Below are 21,412 nucleotides of genomic sequence, written 5' to 3'. Positions count from 1 at the left end.
CCCCTGGATGCTCATTTAGTAAAAAGGAGGAAACAGGAAAGGGAAGTGTAAAGAACAAATTCTGGCCATCACACTGGTACTCTCTTCATAAGACAGTGAGCAAGGTAGGACCATGAAGTAGGAGAAAAACATAGGGATCATTTTACAGGGTTTCTTCCCTGATTCATAAAGTCACATTGAGATTGGCTGTTGGTTTGAAATAAAATGGAGTCTAGAATATTCCACTGGGAGTTCACCTCTCCTCTGTGGTCTGGCTCGGCCTCCAGCTACCCCTGCCGCAAACCTACTCTGGAAGGGCTATATATAGATGTCCTGCCTTAGGAACTGGGCCACAGAAGGGCTGGCCATTTGTTTTTGTTTGCTTCTTGTCCCCACTAGAATCTCTGCAAAGAATAATGATTGCAGCCATGGGCCAGGGTGCAGGGCTGGGACACCGGGCAGAGGCAGGTAACACAGTAACGATTCCTGGTGCCCACGGGCAGTCAGGCTGCCATTGGCGCTGCTGGCGCTCTGCTAAAAAATCCATGCTGGATGTGTGGAACTGATAAATAGACTTCTTTGGACTGGAGAGGGGGATGTGGCCGGGTGAATGAATGAGGGAGGAAACCTCTGCTCACCACCCACTTCTGAGCCACCTCCCGGCTTTGGCAAAGGCTAAAAACATTGACTTGGTTCGATTAGGACCTTCCCCCTCCTCATTCTTTCCAATGATCCCTCACTGATCAAATGTCCCTGTCCCATAGCAAGGACGCTCAGCCCTCCTTATCTCCTGGCACTCAGCAAAGTCCCCTGCCTGGGTATCTGATACCCGGGAGGATACGAGCATTTCCCCCAAACTTCCCATCATGCCTGACACCAGCTACAGCTATAGAGTCCAGCTCCTCCAAGAACTTGCCATATCTCCCAGTAAGGGGCAGAGTATAAATTCAGCTCTTTATTAAATGCCATTGCAGCTGAAGTCTTTTGCCCTCAGGTGACTTGCCTCAAACCCTAGGATGATACAGGTCTAGCCGCTACTTTTCCTTCAGTCTTTCCTTCTGGAGGAGCATCTGCTTAAGAAAAGAGAACCACTTGGCTTTCAGGGATGGAGATGGTCTCTTGTGGAACATCTATTGACATTGTGACACCATCAGAAAGCAGCTAGAGGGATGGGGCTCAGAGGAACTTTTTAATGTTACTGTATGATTGGGAAAAAAAATTTAAAAAAAACTTTGCTATTGTAGGGCCCTACGAAGATAAACAACCATTGTCTACAACCATATGAAGAGCAGCCACAAAGAAGAAGTCATTCATTAATCCCAAAGGAAGGGCTAAAACCACTGGGGGAGGTTAGTGGGAGGCAGATTCCTGCCCAAAGTAGCATTTCCTGTCTTAAGAGGTGGTGAGCTCCCTGCCACTGGGGGTGTTCAAGAAACAATCTGTCCAAAATATTAGACAAATTTCAAAAATGAAAAATAAATTTCAGGAGACTCCAAATCCAACTGAGATTTTCTTTCTTAATGGAGTTGAAGGAACAGATGGATGAGTGTATAAATGGAGGAAGGCTTGAGCAAAGGGATTTCTTGTTATCTTTTCAGAGTTCCAAGTCTCTGTCCTCTGGTTCTTCCAAGACTTTAGGAAGCATGGGTTCCAGAAGGAATAAGACAGTGTGCCCATCCCCGGGCCCTCAAGGAAAATGAGCTGAGGAATGACTGGGACCTTTTCAACTCTAAGCATCTGTGATTCTGTCAAAAAAAAAAAAAAAAAACAGACACCCAGGAGATAAGGGAAATACTCCAAATCATTCCCAGACTGAATATTTAACAAAACTGGGTTTTGATTTTTTTAAATAAGGCATCAGTGGCTCTTTAAGCAACAAAGAGACTATTTTATGCAAATTTCCCCTCAGGGCCTTCATGAAGATGTTAATAACTTTCTTGTCACAATATCTATCTTATTACAATGAATCATAGTGCTTCTCTATTCTCTTGCTGAGACATCTTTGTAAGATAAATTCTCTGGACTGAGAGCAGGGCCTAACTTTTTTTTTTTTTATTAAAGTGAAAACCTCTTCTTGAGAGTTCCAAGGAAAGGGTTGGGAGACAGGAGATTTAAAAAAAACAAAGGACCTCTAGTGTGCTGAGACTGAAACCAAGGGAGGCCTTGTGGGACTCCTGAGCACGGAGGCCTTTTGGTTGCCCGTTTCTGGTAGGCAAGACTCCAGCCTCCATGACCTTCCCTGAGTTACAAAGGGCAGTTTCGAACAATTGCTAATCAAGGGAGGAGAAGCCAAAAAACTACCAGAGGCAGGATTAAAGGGACCGGAGAAGCTCATTAAGATTCGGAGACAACCACCTGAGAGGGGATTAAGGGAGTGGAGGTCCTGCACACACCCTGATCTTATCAGCAACCCCACCCTTGAACCACTGTTATAAAACCCTTCATCAAATCCTCCTGGGTGCGGACACACAGTTTTCGAGGTCAGGAGCCCACTGTGTCCCCCTCTGCCTGGCAAAGCAATAAAGCTATTCATTTCTACTTCACCCAGAACTCTGTCTCTGAGATTCGATTCTGCACCAGTGCAGAGAGACCAAGCTTTTGACATCAAGACCAGTGGGTGGACCCGGACACATTCTTGATGAAGAAGTGGGCTGGCTTGCTCTGATGGTTATGATTCAACTCCCACTGGACACCAAGCGCGTATCTCTTGCACTGGGAACATTCGAATCATTCCACTTCTACCGGAGAGGCAACATCTAAGCCCTTTAAGGACAGCCTTCACCTCTCCATCCAGGTCCCCTCTCTGGGCCATGGGTAAATAAGTGGCTGTATGGTCACAAATACTATTTTTCTCTGCAGGGACTCATTCCATGGCCTTAGAATGAAAAAAAAAAAGAAGTCACAGGAAAATAAACACCATGTATATTAATATATATAACTCCATGGTTATGGGGTTGGGAGGTTTTTGAATAGCAGGGTCCAAAAGAAAGGGAACCAGGAGTGTTTTCCATTGAGACCTAGATAGGAGAGCTGAGACCAGGGGCACAATGAATCCACAGCAGCCTCGGGCTCCTTCTGCCCTACCAAGGGGGGCACTGAGATGGCAGGTCAGGGCGCGGGGGCAGCCTTCAAGGAGAACAGACATTCCTTTAGACCAGGAGTCGGCAAAGATTCTGTAAATGGACAGGTAGTAAACATTCTAGGCTTTGAGGGCCATATGGGCCAAATGGGCACAGAATGAGTGTGGCCATGTACACAATTAAGCTTTATTTATGGATACTGAAATTTGAATTTCACATTAGTTTCATGTCACACGAAATATTCTTTTTGCTTTTTTTCCCCAACCATTTAAAAATGTAAAAAGCATTCTTAGCTAGCAGATTGTATGAAAATAGGCCTTAGTTTCTCAACTCCTGATGTGGACTGAACAGCTTTGTGATGGAGTCTTTCCCGCACTTGTGTGCGAGGCCCAGACACCCTTCACGGCAGAAAAGGAGCTCCCCAAACCCTGGGGGTGGCTGACTAGCCCTGGGAGGGTTGCATCCCAGCTCACACTTCTTTTGTCGCCTGACCTCAAATGCAATGTTCTGCGAGGAAACCTTGTCTAAGTGTTCAAAAGTGCTTCTATTCTGCCTGTTGGAATGTGATGAAAGCATGCCGGAGGAGAGTGGGGAGGCCAAGGGCCTTCCAGAAGATGTTTGGCTCAGACAGAGAGCCTGATTATAAAGAATGCTTTTACAATCATTTTAAAGAAGGTTGGTGCTAAATATTCATTGGGAAAGAGGAGGTTGCATAAAAGAGAAGTGAGTTAGAAGAGAATGCTGTGGAGCCGTCTTCTGGAAATGGCTTCGCTGGAAAAGGGGGTCACAGGACAGTAAACACCACAGACAATTCCACAGTCACGGGGCTGGGGGCTTGTATATATGAAAGGAGGGAGGGGGACAAGGCTGTTATTCCATGTGGCCTCGGCCACAGAGCTGAGGGGGCGGTTAGGAAAGCCAGGTTCCCTCTGACGATGACTCTCCAGGCTTTTAGCTGAAACACACCCCAGTCCTTGGGCAAGTTACTTACCTTTGCATGTTTGCTCTGGAGAGCATGCCTACTGCATATGAAGGACAGAGCATGGCAAAAATAAAGGGTCAATGAACACTGGTTTTTATTATCATCACAGCCATCACCACTTCTTAGAGTCTCTTCTACGGATTTCTATAAATACATAAAATTTCAAATTTGTTATGCTCAGTGGATCTTGCATTCTGTACTTTGCTCTTAAAAGCATTGTATATACTTTTCCCAGGTATCTGAATAACTTTCAATTTGTGGCCAATGGTTTTATAATATTTCTTTGAATAGTTGAGGTTCCAGTTACTTGAACTCTCCTTGATGTGTGAGGATTTGGGTCTTCACTATTATAAGCAGTGTTCCCATAAAGAACAGACTCTCCCAGGAGGGGAAACACAAGCCTGAAGATGGCCTCATATATGGGTTACTTATGGTCTGTCCTCCAGAATATTAACATTGACACTGGTGATAGAACTCCTGTCTGCAGAGAGCTGCACCAGCATTGGGTTTTATTATTTTAGCTTGTTTTTGCTAATAGACGGGAAGTGGGAGCTCACAGTTGCTTTATCTTTCTTTTTTAAAAATTAACTACAGGGACTTCCCTGGCGGTCCAGTGGTTAAGACTCTGTGCTTCCACTGCAGGGGGCATGGGTTCGATCCCTGGTCAGGGAACTAAGATCCCGCATGCTGTGTGGCACGGCCAAAACTTTTTTAAAAAAAGAAATTAACTACATATGACATGGGTCATCTTCCTCAACAGGCAGAATAGAATATTGCATTTGATATCTGTTTACATTCTCCAGCTACAGGGTCAATAGACATGTGGTTTTATGCCTTGTAGACATGTGTAGGCTCTCTGTTTATGTTGAATATAAAACTTTTTCACAGGTTTTTCTCCATTGTTATCTGTGATGTCCATTTCCCATTCATTTCCTTAATATCTGGGTTTTATTGTTTTTCATGAACTTTTAGCTCTATATGGATCTTAACCTGATGTTTTTATTAATGAAAATGTTATGATTCAAGCAAGGAAGAAATCAGCTCCCCTCCACAGTTAGGAAGGATAAGATTTATTTTATTCTTTTTTTTTTTTTTTCAATATCGTGCCTCTAATCCACTCAGATATACAGTGCTATATGGTGTAAGTTATGGATCTGGAGTTCTCTCCACGTTGCTTCTAGTGATCCCAACAAAATATACAATTATGTGTTCCCTTGTGGTCCCTTATACTTCTCTTGTCACATATTTTTAAAATAGTTCCTCTTTAGAGTCTATTTCTGGAATGTATTCTGTTTTTAAGTCAGTACCATAGCATCTTAGTAATTCTCACTGTGAAATTAAAAAAATACCTGTGAGTGCAAGTTTCTAGCAAGCAGCATGACATACAGTAGAAGCTCATTAAATGTTTATGGAAGAAATGAACAAAGCTTTCCAAATTACTTTTATTCTTAAGTATCATAATTTACAATAGTTTCCATATCTTTACTGTTTATTTAATAGTATCAAAACTGTAAGTTAACTTGGAGAATACTGTCATCTACTGTACTTGCCTTGTCATTCAAAAGTCCGGGAAGATTCCACATGCCGCGGAGCAACTAAGCCCGTGCACCACAACTACTGAACCTGGGCGCCTAGAACCCGTGCTCCACAAGACAAAAAAAAGCCACAGCAATGAGAAACTCACACACCCCAACGAAGAGTAGCCCCCGCTCACCACAACGAAAGAAATCCTGCACGGAGCAACAAAGACCCAACGTAGCCAAACATAAATAAACAAATAAATAAATTTATATATGTAAAAAAAAAAGTCGTTTTCCTTCTTTCTGATTGGAGTGTAACAGTGTAGCTATGTGACATTGTAATTAATACTCTTATACGCCTTCCTAATCCCCTTTGCTTCTGTCGTTTAGGTTGCAAGATCCCAGAGATTTTAAATTCTGTTTCTCTCTTTTTTTACTTGATATATCCTTTCTTTGTCTTTAAAGCTTTACAATGATATTTTCTGATCGTCTTTCTCTGGTCATTAATTCTAAAAGGGACTCTATACAGATTAAATTCTTTATTAAAAAAACTCTGGGAAACTTTCTACCATTATATCTTTATTTACTATTTCCTTATTTGTTAAGTTTTCTTGATTCCTATTCTCTATAGAGTGAATTTTCCTGTACAGCTAGTCTATTATTTTTTTCATGCATTATAATTATCTGTTTATTTAATCCTTCTATGTTTTTGTTTAATTTTCCAAGTTATCCTACATCTCACACATTTGTCATCCAGAGTCAATTTTAGTATTTTTTTCATTTCTAAAAATATTCTATTTTTATGATATCTATTATGTAACTATAGTCTCCACTTATTTGTGTTTGTTATTATTATCAATAAGCTTTAAATTTTCTTTTATTTTTCTCCAGGCATATTTTCTCTATTTCCTGAACCCTGGCTTGGAAGTATGTTGGTTTCATTTCTGTCACTATTTATGTTTTTCCTGAGCTTTTACAGCTTTATTTACTTTTTTATTCTGCTGCAAAACTTGTATTAATAAGTTTGGGTTAATTCAGGAGGGAGAGGGGCACAGGGTCCTTTGAACAAGGTTGGAATATGTCACTGCCCGGCTGAGAAGAGGTCCAAGCAATGAAAGTCATAGTGACCCAAGGAGGAGAAGGGTTCCCTGACCAAAAGATGCTTCAAGAAGAGGAAACCAGTGAATGATTGCAGCAGTAAATTGATGGGGCAAAGGGCGGACCTGGAGCATCTCCAGCTTCGGCAGTAGGAAGAGGGAAGAGCTGATTCACATGCTCTGTGTCTATAGTTCAGGAAGTCAGGCTTCAAATAGACCTGCAAGACAAACAGGGAAATAATTGGCTCCACAGAAAGAGGCAGAAATTGGAGAAGTTTCCAGAAGACTGATGAGTGAATTTATGGTGCTATGTAAACATGGAAGCTTAATAGGAAGAGTTTAGTGAGAGGTCATGATTGCACACCACTGTACAGCCAATTAAACGTTAGAACTGGAGCCTAACTGCTGTTTGTATCTAAGCCGATAAATCAGATCATTAGATTGGTTGCAGGGTTTTAGTGAAGAGGGCAGAGTTGCAGCTCTCTGATTTCACACGGGCTCACTCCTCACCCTCAGGTAGGAGGGAATAGTTCACAGGAACAGACAAGGACCTGGTGGATTGTTTTGTACATCGCAGAGAGCAGGAGGTGGGAGATACTGGGTGTGGAGTCCAGAAATCCAGGAGTTAGAGTGTGCAATGTTTTATCAAAGTGTTTCCTGCATTGCCCAGATGATGATAAGTGCCCTCGCCCAGTGATAGGGGTGGCTCAGTCAAGTGACTGCTCTTAGAAGGTGATCTACCCACCCTCCCAACGCCTGATGTTTGGTGCTTGACAAACGTTTGCAGTCATATCCTTCTCCCAAGTAGATCTGGTTCTGGGAGGAGAATTCACTACCCATCAGGAGCTTTCCAATCTGCTGTGCGTTGTGTTTTATTTGGTTTTTGTGACCTCCCAAAGTGGAACTAACGGTAATGGGCAGAATCTGTTGGAGATTGATTTGGGTATAGTTTTGGAAGGAAGCTTTCCAAGGATAGAGTGCACAGCCCGAGAAGTGGGAAGTGGGAAGACTGCAGACAGGGTTGGTGATTATATAAACTGTTGGATGAGACCACCTTTAAGAACATCTTCCAGTCCTGAGTTTCTGTGAGGTAAGGTAAGGGGAGACAACTTCCGGGTCTTCGTCCGGGGGAGAGGCAGCGGCTTGTAAGTGGTGAACAGGATCCTCAGGGGAAAGTCAGGGAGTTGAAGTAACAGCTTTGTTCTGCCAACTCTGACAGGCTACAGGACCTGAACCAGATCCTTGAACTTTCTCTAAGCTGTAAGATAAGAGGTTTAAACCTATTTTAACCCCAACCTCTTAAGTCCTACTGACTGCACTTCCAAAACGTCTTTTGCCTCTATACCTACTGCCTCAGCCTCTGCTGGACCCTAGTCCTTTCTCAGTCAGGCTATTACAAGAGTTTTCTCACGAGGTCTCCGCTGTCCTTCAGTGTCCCACCCCCAATCCCTCCTCCACCTGGCCTCCAGAGTGATCTTTCTAAAATGCAAATTGGATCACATCATTCCCCTTCTTAAACTTGTTCAGAGGCTGTCCAGCACCTTCATAATAAAGGTCAACTTCTTTAGTATGACTCCCCAGACTCCCCAGCCGGCCAGCTGTAGGGACCATACTCAGCTAATTCCAGCATCCCCAGGACCTGGCACATAAAAGAGCTCCACCAATATTAGCTGAGTGAATGAATAAACAAATTTCCTGCCAGCCCTGTTATTACCCACTCTGTCAGCCCCAATTGACGTCTCTAAAGCACATGCCTAGCACATCTCTGTATTCTGGTGTTCTCCGCCACCTCCACAGCCCCAGTCATTCCTCTCCTTACCCCCCAATACTCCACCCTGCCTTTTCTAGAGGTTTCGGAACACAGAAGTTGTATATTGTTCAGAACAGAGCATGGCTTTTGAAAGGGCACCCTACTTTGATCACATCTGCAAAAAACCCTCAGGATGCCCCCAAGGAGATAAACGTCACTGCCCCGATACGAAGTAATTAACAGCCTACCGCTTCCGTTCCCGAGATCTCCAAGAGAAACAGGGAGAGCCCAGCTTTTCTTAGTGGGGAGGAATCAGAGCTTACTCAAGCCGCACTCTCCCCTTCCCACGTCCATCAGAAAGGAATAAATGAGATGAAAAGGCGAAAAGGGGGACACATTATAGATCAAAGTCAGGCCAGGGGGTTGGCTCTGCTCTTAATGAGTGAGAAAAGCCCTACCAGGTAGGTGGTGGGGAGAGGAACGCAGCACGAGGCTGGTAATTTATCGGGAGGCAGGAAAACTGCTGAATTTGACTCTGGTGAAGGGAAGATGTCAGTTGGACATTTGTTCCCGACACCTCAGCAACTAATTATTTCTCTGTGCACTGTGGTCGGTGGGCTGGAAGAGCCCAGGGGCTGGCTGAGTCCTGTCAATAAACCTGAGTTTGGCAAAATAAATCAGTAAATAAATAAACACAACCCGCAGCCATTGGAAACAATAACACGCGAGCAGCTCTCCTCACCCCGTAAGATCAACTGATCTTCGTGCCTAGCAGGGCAGGGGAGCAGAGGCAGACGTGGGAAAGACTGAGGGCACCCCAACCCCTCCCTCCCATCATCTACTGTTCTCGGGGTCCCTTTCACCACATGGTCTCAAGAAGCACTAGTCCCCGTTTCTGGACCTCTTATTCCATAGCTGCTGAAAATTTCATGCTCTGTCAGCCCACATCTTCCTTGTTATCACAATCTGTGAGGACCGGAAACACCAAGAACATTTTTAAAGAGACTTTTCCTACACAGTGTCTACTATTGGATTAGATTGCAACCAAGTTGCAAGTTTCTTTGGGAAACTCTGTCTGCATCCTTTTCCCTCTTTTGACCCAATCTTGCCTCTCTCCTCACCTCTTACCTTCCCTGGGTCTCCAGCAAGGCAAACATCTGGCCAACTTCTTCACACATCATTACCAATTTAATTTGTGACGGTTGGTTTTCATATCTTTTTCTCCAAACCGGACAAGAATAATTTCTGTGAACCTGATGCCAGGTGCATAGATGGAGTCCAGTGAAAGTCTGAGGGAGAGAGGGAGGGAGGGTGAGAGGGGTGCTGTTTGTAGGAATGAATGAATGTTAGTAACAGTATGTCACTCCTCCTGGACTCCATAAAAAAAAAATAATGCTTAATTCTAAAATGTAAATTGGGGTAGGAAAATGAAGACCACACCTGCAAGTCTGGAAATTTCCACCGTGGAGAATGAAGTCAAAGCCCTGGAAATATGGAAAGGGGGACACAGTAATGCCCAGACTGAGAAGGAACAGGCAGAAATAACCATAATTGTATTGTCACTATCGAGTGCTCTGGCCACGGGTAGGGGTGTTGCTGGGGGTGGTGGGAAGGGGCAATAAAGGCAAACAGGTACAAAGGGCAATGGGTCTGGACCCCAGAGTCAGCCATCGCTGTGGGCCCTGTCGAGTGCCATCAATTGTCTGAGACTCGGTTTCCTTGTTTGTAAAATAGGGACAGGAGAGCCTCCCTCAGAGGGTGAATGTCAGTAAGAAACCGGAGCTTCTTCCCTCCTGCATTCAGAAGCTTTTCCAAGGCTCACATCCGCTAGGTTTGTTCTGTTGAAAACCCTTCCATGACTCCCAACCACCCTTAGAAAAAAGCCCAAGGTCCTTCACAGGGCTCACACGGAGTCTGTGCTTCCCATGTTTCCAGCCTCCCCTCCCTGCTCATTGCTGCCTAGGCGCCCAGATCTTCTTTCAGCACCTCAGCCTTAACTTGCCCCCACAGGGCACGCACCTGTCTTCACCTAGCTACTTCTACTCAGCCTTCAGATCTCAGTGCAAGTGTTGCTTCTTCAGGAAAGTCTGCCTTGGCCTCCCTAACCGGGTGGAACCCTCTTATAATAGAAGAAATTCCAAAGCTCACACCACCTCACCTCCTCCACCACCATCATCCAGGCCCAAGCCCCCACCATCTCCCTTCTGGGCTCCTGCAACAGCCTCCCGCTGACCCCCTTCCCACCACTGTTGCCCACCTACAGTCTGTTTCCACATGCAGCCCTTGTCCTTCCAGCCTGAGGACTTTTGCACGTGCTGTTCTCTCCACCTGGAATGATCTTCCTCTAGATCTCTGTGGGATTCTCTCACAGCTCTTCTGGTTCCCTGCTCATGAGTCATCCTTTCAGAGGGGCCCTTCCATACCATCCTGCCTAGACTCACACTCTAACCACTTATTCTGCTTTGTTTTTATCGTAGCACTGAAATTACATTTTCTGTTTATTTTGAAATTTTATGTTCAGTTGTGTTTTGTCTCCTGTACTAGGACATAAAATTAATGAGGACAGGATTTTGCCCTGTTTACTGCTGTATTCTCAGCTCCTAGAACAGTCCCTGATACATAGAATAGAGCTTTAGAATACCATGAACTCTTATTGGTAGTAACCTCACAGTGGTTTTTGACTGCATAATACCTGCCCCTTTCACTGAACTATAGCTTCATCAGGGTGGGGACCATATCAGTGTTTCCTCATCATTGTCTCCAAGGCCTCACTAACATGCCTGATACATAGTAGGCACTCCATAAACACTTACTGAATAAATGCATGAGTAAGAGAATGAATGAATGGAAATGGAAAATCATAAGCACAAACATCAGGTCCTATTATGATTAGCTTCAGCCGTATCTCCTAATCATACTTGCTCACACTGAGAAGTAGTGATGTGCAGAACTTAAGTCTGTACTCTCCTGGCTTAATTCCCTCTATTGCTTTTCTCAAGGGTGTTGGCAGGGAGGGGCAAGCTCATGGGAAAACGTTCTCTGCCTCTCCGATTTCTCCTATACTTGAAAAAAGTTCAGGCCCACAAACACAGTTGTAAGGTTTCCCAACTTGTTTCCAGCACAATTTACCACTTCCCCCAACTCAGTCCTCAGAATAACCTCACATAAATATTAGCATTTTCTACATTGGCAGCACTTGTGAAATCTCCATCTTGTGGGCAGGCTGCAAACTCAACTTGTAGCAAATATTATCTCTGTCTTGTGCTCCCCATTCTATGGAAGAGGCTGAGAAGGCGCCAGAAAAGAGCTGTTTGCATAAAGGTTGACGGTGTGCGATGCTGTAAACTTCATTGCCACACGCTTGAGGAGACAGAAGTAAGCTGCTGGTATCCCTGCCACTCTGCTGAAACATAGTCATTCCCAGCTCGGGAATGTAAACATTACAGCACCCAGCTCTCTCAGAACGCGATAACTCACTTTCCAAGGGAATTCATCAAAATCCAGTTTATTTCATAACAGCATTTAGTGTGGTGATTCAAGTTACTATAAGCCCTCCAGAAATAGTCTAGGGCTCAAACAAGTCAGGGATAGACATCTAAACAGACTACCAAAAAGTCAACAGTCATAGTTCTGAATTCCATTCCTGTTCTACCAAGACCTTGGTCAATACCTTTTGATCCATCTAAGGTCTGTCTCTTGGAAAGCCCAGGAAAAAACTGATGGAAAACGTTGCAGGGTAGTCCTTTTAGAATAAGATTTGCTGTAATGTTTTTCTAACTTTGCATTTTAAGGTCTTAAAATGGGACCACTGTTATTTGACCTCCCTTTCCCACGTTTCCCAGCACTAACTAACCAGCACTGGTCCACGGCTTAGTGAAAGGCGTGTGGCGTTAGAAGACCTATTGATTAATCCTGTGACATCGGACAAGACATCTAATAATTCTGAGCCTCCATTTCCTGCTCTATCGAATCAGGATGATCAGTCCTGCCTCATAAAACTGCAATGAGAATTAAGTGAGATGATCAAGAGAGCTTATAATAGACGCTCAGTAAATATTGGTTCCTTTTTTAGAACACTGTCTCAATTCACTGCTTTCTTCAGTATCAGACTCAGTCTATCTTTTTTCTTGTGTTTGTTTGGACTTCAAACTAGATTATAAACTCTTTGGGGATAGGAATTGCCTCTTCTCTTTCTTTTGTAAATCACGATTTCACAACATCTAACTCTCTTGGCCTGTGTACCAGACAATGCTCTATTGACTGGGTGGATTTACAAGTGATGATCATGGTGACATCAGAGAGAAGGTGCTGTTCTGAGGCTGTGGGGAGAGCTGAGGAAGGGCTGAGCTTCCAGCACCAGTCTTTTACAGGTTGTAAGCAGCAGAAAAGTCCTATCCCAGAAGAGCAAATTCTCATTTCTCAGGTAGCAAGAATTTTCTCTGTGGCCCTAAAAAGGCAGCTTTTTTTGTTTTGTTATACCTCATGTATGCATTTATTTATTTATTTGATGCCCTAAATATCATATGGAGCCCAAATCCCCATAAGAAAATCTGGTTGGCAGGGCAGGAATAAAGACGCAAACGTAGAGAACAGACTTGGGGGGGGGAGGGGAAGCTGGGACGAAGTGAGAGAGTGGCATTGACATATATACTCTATCAAATGTAAAATAGATAGCTAGTGGGAAGCAGCCGCATAGCACAGGGAGATCAGCTCGGTGCTTTGTGACCACCTAGAGGGGTGGGATAGGGAGAGTGGGAGGGAGACACAAGAGGGAGGGGATATGGGGTATATGTATATGTATAGCTGATTCATTTTGTCGTACAGCAGAAATTAACATAACATTGTAAAGCATTTATATTCCAATAAAGATGTGAAAAATAAAATCTGGTTCTGGATAGGGGCATAGAAGGTCAGGTATAAGGTTGCCAGATTTAGCAAATAAACATGCAGCTTACCCATTTAGATTTGAATTTTAGCTAAACAACAATTTTATAAATACATCTGATTCGATATTCAAGACTTCCTTACGCTAAAAAATTATTTGTTATTTAGCTGAAATTCAAATTTCACAGGGCATCCTGTATTTTATCTGGCAGCTCTAGCCAGGTAAGGGCAACCACAAAAAAAGCTAGATAGAGAGGGGTAAGAATAAAAAAAAGAGGGAGAGAGAAAAAAAAAAACAAAAACCCAAAACCTCCCACTCAAAATGAGCCTTCAAACCAAAATCCCAATATACATAAAGAAATTAAAAGCTAATACATGTACAGCAACTATATTTCAATTAAAAAGAAAAAAACGCTAATACAGACAGCCAACAAAACATTTGCAACACAAATTCACTCTTGATGAAATTACTTTTTCGATAAATGGCATTAGGGGGAAATGTAATATCAATATTTTCTTTCTTGCCAAGCACATTTCAAGCATACTAAAGATTAAAATAACTCATTGTGCCTTTTTGCTTTTTAAAACATAATGTACATGGAGTAAAAAAGATTTAAATCCAAACCAAACAAAATAATAATAATAAAAAGAAAGAAATATAAATAAATTATATCAAATTGTACCATGTAGAGATAGATAATCGCTGCTCTCATTTTGATGTCTTTTTAATTAAGACATGAAGGACAAAAAAAGCCAGGCTTTTCAAGCACTGGGCAAAGAGCATTGCAGAAAGAGAGCAGTATGTGCAAAGACCTTTCCCCCTGAGGTGGGAAAGGTCTTGTGTTGAAGGAACTAAATATGGGTCGGTATGGCCAGAGTGAAGAGGATATTGGTGAGATATGAGGTTGTACAGTAACCAGGGGTGAGTTCATGCAAACCTTGCTTAGGTTTATAATTTTACTCTATGTTCAGTAAAAAGCTATACATAGTTCTAAGTAGAAGTGGAGTATGTACTTAGCAACTATCCTTCTATTTGTATTTTTCCAATAGTATTTTAATAACTAGCTATGGCTTTTCTATCTTTTAGGTACAACTTTTTTAAAATTGAGATTTAATTGACATATAGCATTATATTAGTTTCAAGTGTACAACATATTGATTTGATACATGTATATATTTTGAAGTGATTACCACAGTAAGTCTAGTTAACATCCATTACGACACATAGTTCCAAATTTTTTAATTTGTGATAAGAATGTTTTAGATGAAACTAATTTTGTACAACAGTTGGACAAAGACTTTTAATTATAGTATCTTTAGTATGTTCTTAGAGAAAAGGGAAGCTATAACTTCCATATTGTAAAGAATAAGATATCATTAAACAAAACTAGGCAGCAATAAATAAGCAATTTATAAGCAATAAAATAAGGATACTAAAATCCTAAAATTTAGTTCTAAGAGAGAACTCATTAGAAATCCTAGAAATTAAAGAAAAATGTCAGTAAATTTTACAAATTCAATAGTTGATAAAAACTCAGGACACTGTTAAAGAAATATTTCATAGTCTAGAAGAAGGAACTGAGGAATTCACCCAGAATCACACACACACACACACACACACACACACACACACACACACACACACTATATATAATGTAGTTAAGCGACAAGAAGGAACAATTGAGAGAGGGTTTTTTTCTGTTTGTTTGTTTGTTTTGGTACGCGGGCCTCTCACCGCTGCGGCCTCTCCCATCGCGGAGCACAGGCTCCGGACGCGCAGGCTCAGCGGCCATGGCTCACAGGCCCAGCCGCTCCGCGGCACGTGGGATCCTCCCGGACCGGGGCACGAACCCGTGTACCCTGCATCGGCATGCGGACTCTCATCCACTGCACCACCAGGGAGGCCCCGGGAGAGGGGTTTTAACATTTATCTAATTCTAGAAAAAAAAGAGCGAATGAAAGGAATGACAGAGAATCAATATTTTAAGAGATAATTATTGAAATATTTCCCAAATTGGATAAAACACGAGTCATTAAACAGAAAGCGCATTCTAAAAATCTAGTAAGATAAATACAAATAAATCCAATCACCGATGCATTAAAAAACAATAACAAGGGTCATGGGGAAATCTTTAAAATTATCAGATAGGAAGATAGAACAATTAGACTAACAGTAGACCTCTCATCCATAATAACAGATGCTAAGAACAATAGAATGTCAGCCTCAGAGGGTAAGAGGAAACTAAATATCAACCTAAAATTGAATTTTGCTGTTAGCATCAGAGACCTAATAACAGGCTTCAACAAATCAAATAAAGGCTTCATTGTCTCACATCAAGGGGGCATGGAAGTGGCAGCCCAGGAGTGGGTGGGGCATCACAAAACCCAAGTCCATTCCCATGCTTCTGCTCTACTTTCCTTAGCTTGTGGCTTCTCTCTTCATTGTCCCATGAAGGCTCCTGTGTTCCACAAAAGAAGGACAAGGGTAAAAGTGTGCTCTTCATAGATAAGTCAGCTCCCTTTAGGAAGATCTCCCCCCTTCAGTGTTTTCTGCTTACATCTCATTAGCCACTCATGGCTATGAGAGTCTAGAAAATACAGGCTTTCGGCTGAGCATACAGATGGCCTAAATAAAATCAGTGTTCCAATTCCCTTTCTAAGGAAGGAGAAAGAAAAGATGTGGGCTGGGCAGCTAACAGTAACTGCCACAGCTACCATTTAAGAGTGCAAGCAAAATAAAGACACTTTTAGCCATAAAAAAATACTAAAAGAATTTAGCATCCGCAGCCTCTCACTAAAAGCACTATCAAGGATGCACTTCATTTAGAAATAGTCAACCCAGAGGGAAGATCCGGACCCCAGGAAGCAATGGGGAGCAGAGAAATGTATAAAACATGTCAGTAAATGCAATTGCAATTTGATGAAAAAGATAAATATTATTTTTCACTTTTAAAAAGGGTAAAAGTAAACTGCAAATGAAAATTACAAGATGGTGGGGATATTTAAACGTAGCAAAATGTCAAGGTTTTACAAAGCTGGTGTTGAATATACAGGTTGTATGTTATCTTTTATATTTGTCTATGAGCTGGGAACATCTCATAATTTGAAAAATTGAAAGGCAATACTCTCAATTTAAAGCAGCTTTACATCAAAAGGTATCACAAAGTTAAAAGACAAGGGATAAACACCAGAGGGAAGACGCCTGTGATATACAACAACGACAAAAAATCAATGTCTAGAAGATAGAGCATTACTTTGCATCAATAGAGAAAAGCCAAAACCCAGTGGAAGGAGAGGGAGAGGATACAAAGGAGATTTTGTTGAAGAAGAAATACAAATGGCTAATAAGTATATTAAAAGGATACTCAGCCTCGTAATCAGGGAAATTCAATTGAAAACAATAGAGTGTTATTTTTCACCCACTAGAGAAATAAAAACTTAGAAAATTGAAAATACTCAGCTTTGACAAAAGAATAGAGAATGGCTACTCTTAGACCCTGTGTGAATGTGCGTTTGGCAAAACTTGTTGGATTAATAATTTGGTAGAACTTAACATTTTTAAATGTTCATACCATTAGACCCAGAGTTACACTCCTAGAAATTCATTTTACAAAAACCATGTGAACATGTGCACTGAAATGTTTGAGTAAGAGTAATCATTACAGCATTTACTATAACATAAAAATTGGGACTAACCTAAATGACCAACAAGAGGAGAGGGGATAAATAAGTAATAATACATCTATGCTGTAGAATATCATGGAGCCATTAAAAAAAAATGGAGCAGACCTCTAGTCAGTGACATATTGTGAAGTGCACAAGGCAAGCAATGACTACAGCACGATCACGTGTGTGCTCGTTAAAAATCATACATGAGTATGCTCTGTGCTTAGAAAAAAAGGCTGACATGATACTAAAATACTAATAATGGTGAATTCCAAGGAAGGGTGTGGGAAAGTTGCTCTGCTTTCTTCTGTACTGTTTGAACCATTTAAAAGATAAGAAAGAGAGATAGTAGAATGTTCTGGAAGTAGTTCAGGAAATACGCTAGGCCTCATTTTTCTCATAGATAAAGTGAGGATAATTGCATCTGACCTTGCTCTTTCACTGGAGGTTGTAAGGTTCGAATGAGGGAGCAATGAGCACCTGTTTGGAGAAAAACAAGAACTTATTCAAAAGTAATGGATTATCATGGAATGAGTGGGTCCAGGCATTTCACATATGCAATAGATTTTAATATTTTAATTAAACCAGTCTAGTGAATGGCTGAGCTAGGGATTGAACCAAAGTTATTCTACCTCCTTGCTTTCCCAGAACCCCAAAGTCCAGCATCGAATGAGAAGCAGTTCCTGTAACGGCTAAGAACCCAAACTGCCTCAGTTTGGGTCTCCTGCTCTGTGACCTTGGGCAAGTTACTAAACTTCTCTGTTTCTTACTGTTCTTTTTTTATAAAATGGGCATAATAATAGAACCTACTGCAGACTGTTATTGTAAAGATTAAATGAGTTAACACATGTGAAACACACCAGTACCTGACACAGCAGATGGTCTGTGCTGGCTATGTTACTATTCGCTTCAATTGCCTGGTGGATCAGTAGTAGAGAGAACATTTTCCTCAGCTCCTCTGCTTTGGGGCTGAGTGAGGAGTGAAAAACTCAATATGGACCTCTTTTCTCCCTTCGGAATACTTTATATAGAAGTAAAATATATCTTTATTATATTCCGAGTCCCCCCGTTCTCAAGGACATCTCCACCACTCCCTCCCTGCCACACGGCAATTCAAACACCAGCCAGGTTTGAGAACGGGACTTGCCCCTCACATGTTGTACACTCCAGCTCCACTCTTGGGGGCTCTCTTAGGTTGCCCCTGTCTGACTTAGCACTTTTTTTTTTTTTGCGGTACGCGGGCCTCTCACTGTCGTGGCCTCTCCCGTTGCGGAGCACAGGCTCCGGATGCGCAGGCTGCGTCAGCGGCCATGGCTCATGGGCCCAGCGGCACGTGGTATCTTCCTGGACCGGGGCACGAGCCCGCGTCCCCTGCATCAGCAGGTGGACTCTCAACCACTGTGCCACCAGGGAAGCCCCTGACTCAACACTCTTGAATCCACCCTGCCAAACCGAAGACCAACATGCAGGGTTTTTTTAGCCCATGGATGGATCAGAGGATGGCAAAAGCCGCCTATCCATTTCAAAGCTTCATGAGAGGCATTATGGAAACCCGGCATTTCCTTCCTAAACTGCACATCTTCCCAGGACAGGGAAAGTCTGCTCCACTTTCTGCCACGAAGGGCCAGGGGCCTGAGTGACCCCAGCTCATCCTCCTGTACCAGGCCACCTGTCATCCCACTGCCAGCCTCTCACGGACTTCCAAGAAGTTCACGCATATCTGTCCACTCCTTCTACATGCAAGTAGGCAGGAGGAGGTTGATTGAGGACAGGAAGACAAGTCCTCTACTGCCTGCAACGCTGGGGAGCGAGGGCTGTGAAACCCCAGAGGGAGCTCCAGGGAGGGGCTCACTCTGTCTCAGTTCTTCCAGGGACAGGAGCTGAAGGCAGGGGCTGCCACTGTCCCTGACTTCACACACTTAGTCCACGGCTCAGGGTTGCCAAACAGAGTTCTCCTACTGGTAGGTAAAAGGCTTTGGGAAGCACTGAATGGCAGAAGGACCAAGGGCAAAGAGGAGGGAGAAGTAAAAAAGAAAGCCAGAGATAAAAAGAGCCCTCAGGAAATGGCAGCTCTGAAAAGCAAGATGCTTCGATCTTCAGGCAAAAGAAGATCATCATCTGGTATTTAAAATTTGTGGATCTTTGCCGACTGAAAAACATTTGGAAATGTTCTCTTTTAGGAAATGTGACTATGGCCCCTTCAACCAAAAAAGGTGGCTTTGAGCAAGTCTCTTAACTCTGCTTAGCAGCTATCTCCTACTTTGAAAGGCAGGATAATCACACCTACCAGTAGAAGATGGATTGCACTGGTTTAAACAAGATAGAGGTTTATTCTCCTCTCATGTAACAAAAATCTAGAAGTAGGTCATTCTCGCTCCTATGGCAGTTTCATAGACATTGGAAGCTCCAGGCTCTTGCTATCTTCCTATCTCACCATCCTTTGGCACATGGCTTCCAACTCCAAGTTCACTTCACAGTCTAAGAAGGCTGTCAGAGCACCGTACATCATGTCTGAATTCTAGGTAGAAATTAGAAGGAAGAAGGGATGGGCAAAGGGGCATACTTGCAGCTGAGTCAGTCCCCTAAAGAACTTTCCTGGGACCCCACCCCCCAACAACTTTTGCTTACATCTCATTGACCATTCGTAGCTGTAAGGAAGGCTGGGAAATGTCTTTAGTTTTGCACATTGCCCCCAGGAGTAAAAGGAGGAGGCTTAGGAGAGAAGCTGATGAGTGTAGATACTGGGCAGGCAGTCTGCTGTGAAACCTCAGGGAGCTGTTAAAGAACTACAGGAAATAGGGCTTCCCTGGTGGCGCAGTGGTTGAGAGTCTGCCTGCCGATGCAGGGGATGCGGGTTCGTGTCCCGGTCCGGGAAGATCCCATATGCCGCGGAGCGGCTGGGCCCGTGAGCCATGGCCGCTGAGCCTGCGCGTCCGGAGCCTGTGCTCCGCAACGGGAGAGGCCACAACAGTGAAAGGCCCGCCTACCGCAAAAAAAGAACTACAGGAAATAATGCCTGCGAATAAGCACTTGGTAAACTCAGAAGGGCTTTGCAGCTGTTCTCAATCACCTTCACAACAACACTGTAAAATGGAAACTGAGGTGCAGGGAGATATCCAAGGTCAGTAGCCATTAAGCGGTAAGAACTGGGATTCCAACGGATACCTGGCTGTGACTTTCCTGTACCTCCTCTTCCAATAGGAGAGTGTTCTTCTTAGGAGTCTCTTGTGAGTCTGTTGAGGGGGCTTGGCAGCCACGTGCGTATGACTGACTTCCCACTCCGCTGAGTCTAGATATTGGGTGGAGGGTTCTCTTGCGAGCTGAGAGCCTGGGCTGCTGTCCACTGAGTGTGGAGCATCAGAGGCCTCCCGTTCTTTTCAGCCTCCGTGAGCTCTGGTCATGTTGTCCTCTTAGAGATTATGGATGCTTTTAATTTTGCCTTTTACCAAGGGCCTTGGGACCAGAGGCCTTCAGGCATGAGTGCCCATAAATTGCATCTTATTACGTTATTAATTACCGTGTTATCTGGAGTCAAACAACTGATTAATTCTTTGGCAAGCAATGCAGTGAAGTAGAAATCCTTCCTATTGCCTTTCTCCCTGCCCCTCCCCAGCTCACAAGGAGCAGGTAGGGGATCAGACTTCTGCATGTGTTATGAACTCTTTGGAAGAACTGCCCCGTGACCGTGAGAGGCGGCTGTACTGTGGGTGTGAGTAGCAGTGTGCATAACGAGCAAGAAGTTAACCCACTGAAAACAGCATGATACAAACAGACACCCTGGGATGCCTGAAATCCAAGATGAGGTGGCGGGGACCGAGAGGAGACGAACCAGCCTGGGGTTTGGATGCAGCTAACAGAGGAGATGGGAAGTAAGAAGAGGCGTGTTAGTTTGTAGGGACAGAGGGGCTAAAGAAGGGCAGCTGCTGGACTCAGAGTAGGCTGGGAGCCTCCAGCAAAGAGAAAGGAAGCACTCTGAAATATAGGATTTGCCTGGAGTGTAGGCAGGAAGGCCCTTGGGTTCCTTGAGAACCCTGAGAGGGAGATCTGCTGGTCCAGAGGATAAACCCTGGAGATCTACGGAGGGATGGCAGCTGGGCCAACTGGGAATCGTCAGTGCTGCCTACCTGCCCTTTGCTCGGAGTCTGTGGTCTCTTCCCCAAGACTCCCCCAACCCCGTAATCATTCCTGTTTTCCAAATAGAGCCTCAGAGGACAGCAGCTGGGGTACCTTAATCCAGAAGAGGAGCATGAGAATAAGGTGATAGCCCAGGGACCTGCTCTGCAGAAAGGGACCTGTCTTTGCTTCTTGGTCCCCCAGTGCATGGAACCTCTAACTAGGGCTGAGATCCTCTGATTTCAGGGCATCCTGGAAGGTTTCTCACAAGCTCTTCTGATATTCCAGGACGAGAAGGTAGAGCTGCTGGTGGGTGGTAGATTTTTTTTTTTTTTTTTTTT

The sequence above is a fragment of the Neophocaena asiaeorientalis genome, unplaced genomic scaffold, assembly GCF_003031525.2.
Source record: "Neophocaena asiaeorientalis asiaeorientalis breed wild unplaced genomic scaffold, Neophocaena_asiaeorientalis_V1.1 scaffold182, whole genome shotgun sequence".
Taxonomy (NCBI): domain Eukaryota; kingdom Metazoa; phylum Chordata; class Mammalia; order Artiodactyla; family Phocoenidae; genus Neophocaena; species Neophocaena asiaeorientalis.
This window is presented reverse-complemented; position numbering follows the sequence as displayed.